The sequence below is a fragment of the Anomalospiza imberbis genome, chromosome 3 (genome assembly GCF_031753505.1).
Source record: "Anomalospiza imberbis isolate Cuckoo-Finch-1a 21T00152 chromosome 3, ASM3175350v1, whole genome shotgun sequence".
NCBI lineage: Eukaryota > Metazoa > Chordata > Aves > Passeriformes > Viduidae > Anomalospiza > Anomalospiza imberbis.
The window spans coordinates 89,284,415-89,296,984 of record NC_089683.1 but is presented as its reverse complement, the minus strand read 5'-3'; the positions used below and the strand labels follow the sequence as shown (position 1 = coordinate 89,296,984).

The 12,570-nt window shown below is 41.1% G+C and overlaps 1 long non-coding RNA gene across 1 annotated transcript; it reads right to left on the bottom strand.

The window, feature by feature from the left end:
- Nucleotides 1-1,579: 1,579 nt before the first annotated feature.
- On the bottom strand, nucleotides 1,580-4,534 carry LOC137469959 (uncharacterized). The gene is made up of 2 exons (XR_010996828.1): nucleotides 3,147-4,534; nucleotides 1,580-1,783 (listed from the first exon to the last, which is right to left on the bottom strand). It is a non-coding gene; the product is annotated as an uncharacterized lncRNA (long non-coding RNA).
- Nucleotides 4,535-12,570: the final 8,036 nt, after the last annotated feature.

Here is a 12,570-nt window from a genome sequence, read left to right as displayed (position 1 = left end):
CTGGATTCACCCTCATAAAAGGATAAAGTATCTCAGCAGATATCCAGGCTTAGGCAGTCAGTTTGAGAGTAAACTCACAAGCCTTAGTTATCTACACCAAAGAGCCAGTGCACAGGGTATCATCTATGTATTGTCAGTTAGTGTTCATTAGCTTGTAAAACTTGGGTTTGTGAGGCTTAAGGAAAGGTGAAAGCTGCCACAGATAGAAAAGAGCTGTTTGAAATCCCACTGCCAAGCACTTACTAATGGCAAAAGCATCTTTGAATCAGATTTCTCCCCTCCTAAGCAAATAAATTAAAGAAAATTTACACTGTGAATTAGAGAAATCGACTCTTCTGCACCTCTATTTGATCTGCAGATGCATGAAAAGGTGAAAAACATATTTTAGAAGATATTATCTTATGCTGCAATCACTTTCATACCCATTTTTTAAGTTTTAGGGCAAGGGCCCCTAGTTCTTTATTTGAAAAGTGTGCAGACACTGCAGTGAGGTGCCCTGACTTTTGGAACTAGATGTTTTTTAAGGCCCGTTCCAGCCCAAACCATTCTGTGATTCTGTGATTCTGGAGTCAAAACCACTTCTACTCAAAGTGCTGTTCCAGTGTCTGTGTGGTCCTGCAAAAGCACCTGCTCTGTACAGAGTGGGCCCCCTCTTTGAACTCGAAGTGAGCCTTGGAGTGCTGGAGCTGTGGCACTGCCCAGACAAGGGCTCCCAGTCCCAGCTGCTGCCAGGGCAGCGCACCTGCCTCAGGGCTAAGGCGGGACAGCTGCGCTGCTGCAAAGGCAACAAGATCCAAACAGGCTGGGGCTTCGAGGGAAATCCTTTTGCTGTCCTCACCTGAGACTTCAACCCTGCCAACTGCATTACAGCTGGCTGAGACCTTCCATAGCAGAGCAGAAAGATCAGGCACTGCTTTCCTCTCACCCTGAGCAGGAATGAGCAGCTAGCTCCAGTCCCAGGGACAAGTCCAGCTGTGCACTCACCTGTACCTGAGGCGACTTTATTTTTTTTCTTAATTTTTCTACTCAGCTTGTGTCTCCTGAGTGCTTCTCTTCCCACACAAACACTGAGAGCTGGTGCTCCCCAAGGCCTGCTGAGAGATCATCCTGGCTGCCTGCACACAGGCTCCTGCCCAGTGTCAGTGTGCTGCTCTGTCTCATGTCTCTGTGGGAGTAGGCACTGCCTGAGGAGAGGGAGCTTCATAGGTCATTAGAAGCTTCTTTTATGTGTGAGGACCTACTTACAATAAAGCCTAACTTTTCCTTCCTGACAGCCGCTTACAACACTCTTCTTGAAGAGTGAAAAAAAGCATGATCATTTTTTGGCTAGGAAAATAAAAAGGTTTTTGGGCAACTTGTTTTCATTTGGAAAAACTCCCTATTCTCCTTCAGAAACATGAAATTTAGTCCCCCTTCATCTCCTGTGTTTTGTTGTCTTCCAGTCCCTTCTTTTCCATTAGCTCACACTGCTCATTTCACTGACAAAAGAGAAGAACAGAGCAGAGGAGGAAGGCAGCCCAGAATCTAATAGCCAAAAAAATACTTTCTCTATTTTTATGCAAATTATTTTAGTCATCAGTCTTACAGTTCTACTTCTCTGCTTCTGTCTATGCCAGATCAGAAGCATTTTGCACCTTGATCTTCTCTTGTTGGTGCATTCCTGTCAGCAAGTGTTGCGTTATTTCTTTCCAAAACCCCATCCATATAAAGCTTCTTCCTTCTTTTCAGCACATCCGCAGCAGAAGGAATTCAGATAGTTGAACTGGTGGCAAAGTGATTCTGGCTGAACAAGAGAGAAGTGGATTTGCACTCAGTGATTACATGGAGCAGTATTTGCATCCAGCAATATCTTGACATGCACAAAGAACAGTGTCAGGTGGTTATATTCATACACTTTTTTCCCCTTCAGGGAGGGCTCAGATGCCTTAGCCAAATTTGCTGTTTTCTCCACAACTTAGCTTTATGAACCACTTATTTACCATGTGTAGATTGCAAGTGCATTATTGATAGTGTTAAACAGGACTCATTAATCTAGCTGAAATAAATTCACTTAAAGAGCATAAATTTCAAGGGGGGAAAACCAAAACTTTCACAGCTGCTTCATGAGTATCTTCATATAGCACCCATTGGAATAGGTCCATACCTTGCTTGACCAAATTCGTTAACCAGAGCTGGACTAGAGCTCACTCCTCTGAAAAATGCAGGCTTTTGTTTTTAATAAAACATGTGGGTCAAATTAGTATGTAAATAAATGAATGACTTTCAAGAATCCCAGATAACACTTGCTGAGCAATGGGTCAGGCCAGATTTAATCTAAAAATCTTTCTGCTGCATGTAAATGGTTATGTCATAGCATTTGTCTTTAATTACTAAACTGTTTCCAAAGGCTTGACTCATGGCATGTTCCTTGGTTAACCACAAAAACTTGTACTACAAGATTTGCCATATAGATCCATTTTTTTTTCCTACAGCATTGTTAAGCCCTGGCTCCTGAAAAAGGAATGTAACAATCTCCCAGAGATAGACATTTGATCTTTACAGTAGTGAGAGCTCTTTTTTCAAAATTAATTTTCCATATAAAGGAAACAAGGCACTTTTGACTCATAAGGAATACTGCAACATCTTTAATATTGACAGGAAAGAAACCCACAGAAGTGAAAGCATTTAAAATACAACTATTTCTATATCTCTGTATAAATCCAAATAGGAAGGATCACTTTTATAAACCTATGTATGAAGATTTCTGTAACAAATGGTACCATTTTCTATATGCCATGATGACCAACCTTTGGCAACAGCGGATATTTTGAGAAAGGCTGTGTCTCCGTGTTCCTAGTTGTGTAAAATTTCTTGGTATCCATGAGCCATTTCCCATGTATGACCTAAGGATGAGGTCATGAGAATGAAGTGTACCAGCTATTCTGTGAATTGAAAGTCTAATCTGGGAGCCTAAAGAGTGTTTGATAAAGGAAGAAAAGTGGGATTTTGTTTTTGTTATAATGAAAGTGTTCATCTGGTCACCCAGCTCTAAGAAGGACATTTTAAGACTGAGCTGTTGCTTTTGTACTTCCCAGAGAAAGTCAGAGGAGAAAGGTGTAAGCAGAACCAGTTTTCATAGGTAAAATGCAAATTCAAAATATTTTTACATTCATCTTTAAGTTGAGTCTGAAATAGGGAAAAAGTGTGTACCAAGCATTGCAAACTGATGCTATTTAGAGCAGAGGAGAAATGGGCTTCTTCCATCTTTCAAATGGAAATATAGCAGTTTGGAACCTGTTAGGAAAAAGCACATTCTGCCAGTACATTGATATAGGGCTACAAGCTGCCACCACGGGGACTGTTAAACTCCTGCACTTTAGATTTTGGAAAAGCTACTGGTAGAAGTCTACCACCCTCTCAGCACCCTCAAAAGCATCTCCATCTATTCAGTTCCTTTGACTACTGGTCTTGCCCTGCTCCCTCATGAGCAAGAATTCCCACACAACACACATAGCCCATGGCAACCAACTCTCTTGCCAGAGCGCACAAGAGAAGACTTGCACTGAAATGCTTCAGTTCAAATCATTGAGCAAAAACTCAGAGAGAAATACAGGTTGAACTGACACCAAAATAAATAACACCTTGTAGGTCGAGGGAGGTGATTTTCCCACTCTGCTCTGCACTAGTGCAGCCTCACCTTGAGTATGAGTGCAGTTTTGGGCACCACCATATAAGAAAGATATTAAACTGTTAGAGAGCATCCAAAGGTAATTCTGTTCACTTCTTAATTCTCCTGTTTCCAGAGCACCTTTGGCTTCTTTCTGTTTTTCCCACCCCAGGGGACAATTCACCATCTATAGCTGCTAGACCTTGCTGGGTGATATTCTTGCCTGGCCAGATATTTCTGATTAAACCTTCTTTCTTTAAATTGTCTACCCCATCTCTTCTACTCCCAGTCAGTCATACCTATCTGTAACTGCCTCCTCAGTGTATCAGGCAATTCACTTCTGCTTGCAGGCTTACGGTGTTTCTCTCTAATGTGAGTCTCTATACCAATTTCTTACCAAAGTTCTGCATTTTGAGATGTTGCTTTTGTTTGTTTTTCTTGTATTCTTATGCTCCCACCACCTTCTCCTACATTTTTCATTTTTAAACTGTTATTAATGAGGGTGGATTTGTTCGCCAGCAATGGTAGCTCATATTCTGCTTGAATTTCTGTTGTATGTTTACTTTTCAACCATCTTCTAATGATCCTAAAATGTAAATGGGAAGTTTGGCTTTTAAAAGATAAAGGCACAGCCTTTTGGTATTGTACTTTGTGTTGTAAAATATGGTTTGTGTAGAATGTAAGGTAGTAATATACTTTTAATGTTAAGATCCTTGAGATGAGGGTCAAATGTGAGTTGTAAGGTCCTGGGACCAGACTTCAATTTTTTGTGAAATGTCTGTAAATCATTCTAAGCATACAGGCTAACAAACAAGCCCAATATCAGCAAAGGATTCACATAATGCTTTCCTGACTCTCTGTCCCCTAACTGCCTTCCCACCTGGCAGACCCTGGCAAGGGAAGCACTGCCCTGTTTGAAAGTATGTGTTTCTAGTTGGATTGTTAAAGATTAAGGAAATTTACAATTAAGACCATGTCTTACACTGTGAGAACTTCTTTTGCCTTCCTAGAAGCTCAAAAAGGCTCACCCCCTCCAGCTAGAAAACAGTTCCCTCTGGAAGGTTAAAGCTTTCCCTGAGAGCATTCTCTAACTTCAGTTTGCAATGTCTTGCTTTGCAACTGCATGTTTTAATTATCTCTTTAAAAAAAGCAAAGCAGAATAATTAATAACTTTCATAGAAGGGGAAATTGACTGATTTGTTTGTTTGTTTAAAGTTGGTACAGAAGCACATGAATGAATGAACTACCTTGAACAGACTAAATAATAGAAAGGAAAGTCCAGTGAGGAGATTTTAATGCTCTCTAAAATTTGTATTTCATCAACTGTTTTAGTGACACTGCCAAGCACTTTTAGTGAGTGCCAAGCACTCTTGCTGGAGTCTTGCACCAATATCTACAGAGGAAGGACAACACTTCACAAACAATATTTATGTATTCATTATCAAAAAGCAGTTTCTACCTCTGCGTAGTGATGGAAATAAGTCATGGAATACTAGGAAAGAGATGCTGTCTGCACTGAAGCTGTCTCTCCAGAAAAGGGGCGTTCCTTAGGCTGCCCTTCCCTAGCAGCAGAATGCTGCTTTACTTCAGAATTTGAAGGCTGTAAGAAAGGTTTGGCTGGTATCAAATCTTGCCTTGGTTTTAAGGAAATGCTTTGACTAAGTTGTGCTTCCTTATTCTTCATTCAGTCTCAGGTGGTTGCAGAGGAGAAGGGGAATATTTTGACCCTAAGCTGAGATATAAATTAAATACATTTAGGTTGCTGAGCATCTGCTGTAACTTGTGAACTGATTTTTTTTTTTTTTTATCCATTGTGTATGTGAGCTGAGCAAACCTGGCTTGGGTTCAAGTGAAACTTGGCATGGGTCAGTGGCCTACTGTCCTCTAGGATTTTCACAAGAATGTGATTCCACATTTTATGTGGCTATGTACTGGTGATTGGAATGTTTAAATAAATAACAAATTGAGTCACTTAGCCCTGAATCAACAAATGCAGTGTCCCAAAAGGGATTCCCCACAATTTATAGTCATATCTTGCTGAAGAATTATACTCAACCGATTTAAAGACGTTCAAAGTTGAAGAGTGGTAAGATGGTAGGAAACGTCCTCTCCCAAATTCTTAGAGCAGTACGTATCACTCCCATTGCCTGAAACCTTTAGAGGGGCTTTAACCCAGGGCAGATCCACCTGGACAGTGAGACATATATGTGCTGGTAACAAGAACCTGAATTTGTGGCTGTGGTTTTCAGAAATTACCTTGCTTCTCTCTTACTTTTGTGTAGTAAGAGTATGCATTTTTAATTTAAAAAAACAAACCCCAACAAAACAAAAGAAAACAAAAAAAAAGCAAAAAAAACTTATCCTCTGTGTAACATATTGATTCATCAGTAATGAATTAGTCATATATTTAAAAAAAAGTGCTACAAAACATTTGGTCTGTTTAAAAAAACCAGTTGGGTGATTGAACCCAGAAAGTTTAGGGAGAAGCATATATAATATATAATTCTGAATATATATATTCATATATAATTCTGCTAAAGAATAACAATTTAAAATATTGCTCAATCTTTGTACTTCATGTCATAACTGATCAATTTGTACATCTTGGACAAAGATTCATAGGTTTTTTCATCTGCCTACCAACTTTTTTTAAAAAAGGACAAGCTGTTTCTGGCTGAGGTATATAAACCTTATCCCACTGGACTTTGGAAAGGTCATCTGCTTTTCTTTGAATCTTAAAAAAAAAAAAAAAAAGTCTAAAAGGTACTTTCCTTTTGTGATTTAAGTTCACAAACATTTATCATCATGTCGAGTCAGTTCATCTTTGAGAAGAAGCATTCCAGAAAAAAGCAAGGATGACTTATGGATTAGGACACAATGAACTTTTCCTGCTGCCAGAGTTAGCCACAAGGCAATTCAAATGCCATCCCCTTCATGGTGAATCTGCCCAGCTGTCATTCAGTACATGAATATAATTGGAATCCACCAGAAAAATACATTTTCTGGAAAAATTGAGGATTTTTGTAGGAACAAACAAATTCAAATATTTAAATCCAGTGGACTGGAGCTGAAATGCTCCAGTTTCTATCCTTAGTTTGAACATCAGGTCCCATGAAACACTGTCACTCCTAATGAAAAACAAGATGGAAACAGGGTGTTGAATGTTGATCTCTCTCATGAAAACTGAGAATTTACATTGCAAAGCAAATATATCTACTGATTTGATTATATCTACTGATTTTCAAAAGTTGGTTAAAGCTTACCCAGATGTAACCTAGCTGGATTTTAAGGTGGCAGTAGCTGCATTGTGGCTGGAAGGGCAATTGAAAGGCCTACAATATTGTAACCTAAAGCAGTAATTGCAGTGCAGCATCTGCTCACCAGCCAAGGTAAACCTGCATGAACTACAATGTGAGAGAAAGGAGAAAATTCACATTTTGGTCTCTTACAGCCTTTTTGCTCCTGTTGTAAACCTTTCAGAGCTCCCCAGGAAAATGCATGCTGTGTTTGTGACAAATCTTACCCTCACCATGATACTACCTGTGTGTTTGAGAAACATCTATTCCATGGGTGGAATTCCTTACCATTGTCACTGCTCTTTCCCTTTCTCTTTTAAAACCCCTTTACTCCTTGTTTTTTATACTCTCATACAACTTTCTATGCTGCCCTTCAATTTTTCTTTCTTATACTTGTGAAGCAATCCCCCGCAGTTTAAACTGAACTTGTTACCCCTTTCTGGTTGAAAGGATTTATTAAGAATTACTCTAGATTATGTCAACCTACTTTAACAAAAATGGCTTTTGATTTCATATCAGTTTAGATGCTGACTAGTGCTTGTGGTTTTCTGGCTTTTATTGGATGTGACATAAATATCCACACTGTGATCCTTGCCAGCATTTGTTTTCCCTTTTGTACAAAATGAAGAATACAATAATTTTGCCAGTAGATTTTGTGATCAGCAAAGTATTTGCACAGCCCAGTTTATTTTTCTAAACAAAAAAGGTGGGGCTTGAATGATTCAGGGAATGCATTCCACCCTCCTAGCTGTCCTGCAGGCCCACAGTGAGCTGAATGGTATCAATCTCACCTGGAGAGAATGGTATCAGTCTCACCTCCCCATTGCAGAGGAGGGCAGGTTGTAAATGTACACAGCAAGCTTCTCCTTGAAAATTTATTTCAACACAGAACTTGGGGGTCCTCACTAGTGCTCAATAAAAAATCACCAGGCCTATGAGTCCCCTCCTAGCACACAGTCATGAAATATGTCCTTTGGCAGAGACAACACTTTCTTTTCCCACAGAAAAGGGGGGAAAAGATTTTTTTATTGCCCTGCTGGGGCACACGCCGCTCTCCAGGGAAGCACTCTGAAGCAAGGGGGGTGTGATGCAACATTAATAAATGACCACCACATTAATAAATGACAAGCAGCAAATGCTGCGATGGAGTGAAATATCACAATTAGGCCAGAGTGCAAGTGAAGGGTCGTGCTGTGCCTCTGGGCCCTGCCAGAGCTGGATAAGCAGCTGTGATGGCTGAGCAGGGACAGTGTGAGCTTTGCACCTTCAGCACAAGCCCAGCCATCACAATGATGGGCAGCTGCTGGAGATGGCACCGTCCCTGGGGCTCGCTGTACCTTCTTTAAAGACCCACTCCTGCTGCTGGTAGGTGTGAGGAGCCATGAAGGTGGGATGCTCATCACCTCTGACCTTCCCTTGCTCCATGTGGGCCGTGCGGATGGCTGGTCCTGACCTAGCAGTTCTCTGGTTTGTGTTCTCAGGACTTTGAGTGGGCCAAGGCAGTACTGGAGGGAAGGAAAACTGTGTCTTTCTGTCTTTTTTCTCTCTAGAAAAGCCCTTGCAAGAAAACAGGTCATCCTCCTTGCTGTCTGTCAGCGCTGCATTTGGCTTTGAGGGCACCTGTGGCTTGTAGGGTAGCCAAAAAGAGAAACTCCCCCAGGAAAACAAGGAAAAGGCTTCAGGTTCACCAACCAAAACATCATGCAGCTGGCCAGGTTTGGGGCAAATTACTCACCTTCCTGAGGAGGAAGGAAATATTGAGATAGAAATTGGTCACTAGCCCCAAAATGGCCCAGTTTTGCTGCTCTTTTTCTAGGACATGTGGCAAAACCACAGTCTTGGCTCTGTTGGTCTTACCTAGAGTCAAGGCCAAAGGCAGCTTTTTATGATGAGGACACTTGTTCAAGCTTTTACAGTGGAAAATTTTGCAAACCAGTGCAGTGAGAAGATGGAGATCTGTCATGCAAAGCAGTTATCACAGCCATCCTCATCTGATTGTTAAATAACTGCAGCTTTTAACAGTTGCATTTGAAAACATTTATTCCTAATAATTGCAGTAAGTAACCCACTGCACTTCTTGCCAGAGTACTGCATCTGGAACTAAAAAGATTTTCTGTCCTAGCCTTTGAACCCAAGATCACAGCACATGGTAACCCAGGAGAACTACACTGACTCATCACCACACTGTTGAGGCTGAAAGGGACCCTTTTCCACCCACCCATGAAAACAGAACAAATCTATCTTGACCAAGTCACACATTTTTTCCTTTCATTGATAGAAAACAGAAACTGTGATTTTTTTTTTCTCTGAAGATCATAACTGTTTTTCATGATTAAGCTCTGTGAAACCGGGATAACCACGATCCTGTTTTGCATGTCTCTTTAGAATTTAGCATCATGATTCCCCAATTCTAGCACAATACAACTGGTGATCAGATATGAAGAATTGTCATCCTGATATATATAGTCAAAAATGCAATGTAAAAAAACCCTGGCTTCTCTTAACTTTGATCTCTGAAGTCTGGGGAAAAATGCTTTTTTGCAGATGATCTTAAAACAGTCCTTTTCTCAGCCTGTGTAAAAAATGTAGTACTGTGGTATACTATTAATTGTATACAATAGACTTTTTTATGCCCTCTCAAACTTTCTTTTTGGACTGGGTTATTGTTGCAGGCCAAGTCTCAGGTCTCTTCAGCTCACCTTCTGATCCTGCTTCTTTGGAAAAGCAGCCCATCCTGCAGCTAGCACAACCAGCCATCCTCCCTGGTGAGCCGAAGTTCACTGGAGTATCTGGTGCCACTTCCCTCTTTCTAGAAGAATCACTGCAACCCCTGTTTGTGTTCAACCTCTTCATCTGTCATCTCACAAACTCGAGCCACATGTGGAACAAGGTGGGCCATTGTCAGCTGCTGCAGAGCCAAGCATGGGGAGTAAGCAGCTGCACGTTTTCCTTCAGGCTTTCTCAACAAATTTCAGAGGCACCTGAAAGGGTGTCCATTTGTGTGAGTCAAGAGACAGCAAGATGGGACTGGACACTGCCCACAGGCAGCTCGGGCACAGCTGTGTCACAGAGGGGTCACTCCTGAGCACAGCAACCACTGAAGTCACATGCTGAGAGTTTTGTTTATAAAGTGAATTCCGTAGGTACAAATCATCATAAGAAGTAAAAGCCCCATGAACAATATTATATAAGCCAGAAAAACATACTAATAGGGGATTTTCCAATGGAAGAAAACTTACATCATGCCTGAGGAAGTAAAAATAAACCTGGCACTTGTATTTGTTCTAAACACAAGAAGAGTCTTGATGAACTACTACTTACATTTCTTTGGCTAATTATTAGTCATGCTGAGCATTGTGATGTTGGTTTTAAATTTATTCCATAACTGCATCCTAACCTCAATATTAAAGTTCCCTAGACTTTCAAAATCAGTTTCTTTCTAAGGCTCACTGTTTCCAGAGAACAGTACACTTTCCTAATTATTGCTGATGTTTTAGCCATTATTGAACCTCCTATGACCTTATTCAGTGAAGAAAACAGCACTGGGATTTGAAAATGAACAAGTTACTTGTGAAGTAAAATAAATCAAAAAGTAAGGTTTATATAGCAACCTTCTTGAATGCCAGATACATTTTAAATGATTTCTTATCATTGGAAAAACAATTACTTTCACTGTATTTTACATCTGAAGATCACAATTGAAAGAAATTGTATTTTGTTGTCAACGGCCTGTTCGATTTAAACAGTGCACTAAGAGGAAAAGTTATGCACCATGTTTATGGCAGATTAAAAAAAATAATAGAGGAAATGTGGAAAAGGATATTAAGTGTGGCTGAAAAGACATACCATGGCCTTAAGGACAAAACAAATACATAAGATGCAAAACTAGGTCTGTTATCTGTAAACAAAGCCTTTCTTTTTGGAGAAAAAAATAGAAGATCTGTATCACCATTTTGTGTTACATTCAATAAAAATGAAATATTCAAGCAGACCAGGGGATTCCAGTGATTCACAGCACGTCACTTTTTATCCATGAGATGCATGATGAGGTGTTCATGACTTTCCATTGCTGAACAGTAGAATTATCCAGGGAGGAAAGTGTGTTTGGTTTTGGCAAAGCCTCACTGGCTACTTTTTTACAGAACCTTACAATTAGGTTCATCTGAGCAGACTCAAGTTAGTGGCAGAGAGGTGTTATTTGGATGAAAATCAAAGTCTTCTTGGCTTATGCACCAGAGAGAGCCAAAACCAAGTTGGGTTCACTTTGGGTGCCAGTTACAGCTTGTATGTGCTGATCTTACACCCAAGATAAGTCACAACAGCTTTAGACCAACTGTCTATGAGTCCCAGAGGGTGAGATAAGAATGAGGGAAGGGCAGATGTTCCTTCTCCTTCACACATGTTTTGCAGGGGGTGGACAGTGGATCATATAGAAATTGGCAGGTCTTCATTGCAGCTGTCTAAGTTTGGCCATTCCCTTTCCCTCCACCCCCACCTCCTTCTCTTTCCAAGTAGCAAATGGAGCATCTCAAGGAAACAGCTGACCTGCAAAGTCCACGTCAGGTACACGGGCTTTCTACCGGGGCTGCTCATTCCTCTGCCTCCTTCACCTTTGCCAAATGAAATAATTCCTGTCACATCTGAATTCCTCTTCCAGTGCTGAGTCTTGGCATTGCTAGCCTCCTAACCACTTCTTTCAGCTGTGAGGGAATCAGCACAGCCTCTGAAATTCTCAAACTCGCTCCAGGTTTCTTTAAAAAAGGGGCTGCTCTTGCAATTGCTATTTCCAGGCAAGAAGAGGTAGCAAATCCTATTCCTTGAGTTCACCCTAGGTCCTGGGCTAGCTCAGAAACGGAAATAGGGAATTCAGTCCCATCGTTCTCGTCTATTACCAGCTGGCAGCAAGAAGAACTGAATGCAGCTGTAGGGCTCCTCACAAACATTCCATCTCAGCAGCCCTGACCAGAAACCTGGAGAAGCCACCTCAGCTGTCAGGCTTCCTTAGAGGAAGACAGCATCCACAGGCTGAGCATGAGCCAACCACACAGCTTTAAGGAGACTGGCCTTCTGTGGAAGGAGATGGACGTGGAGGCAACTGCCAGAAAGTCATTAATGCCCCTCAGCAGTTTCCTGGGGCACATTTGTGTTGGTGCTCCTTTCTCAGCTACACTTTGCAAGTGACTTCACTTCCAGGTGAGCTGGTCCACTGGAAGTAAAAAGCTGGAGGTCTCTGTACAACTCACTTAGATTAGGCTGCTGGACAGAGAGGTTTCAACCCAGCTGGACTTTCTCTCGGTGTGAATTCTGAGCATCATTTTTCTCTCCTTTCCTAGCAAAGGTGGTTCTGTTGTTACAGGTGGAGGCAGTGTGCATGTTCTGATGTAAAGGGAGAACAGTGTGGGCTGCAGCACCTGTCAGTTGACATTAAGCATAAGAAGACAAGAAGTTTTCCATCTTTTTGAAACCTAGCTTCATTAGGCTACCTCTTCTCTTAGAAAAAAAGACATTAACATGGAAGGTTTTCAAATATCAAATGGAAACACTGACATGGTAAACACTGTGCCACTCACCACAGTTTTTTCCAGAGCAGAATTGGCTCTTAATATTCCCATGCTTTGGCAGATTTTC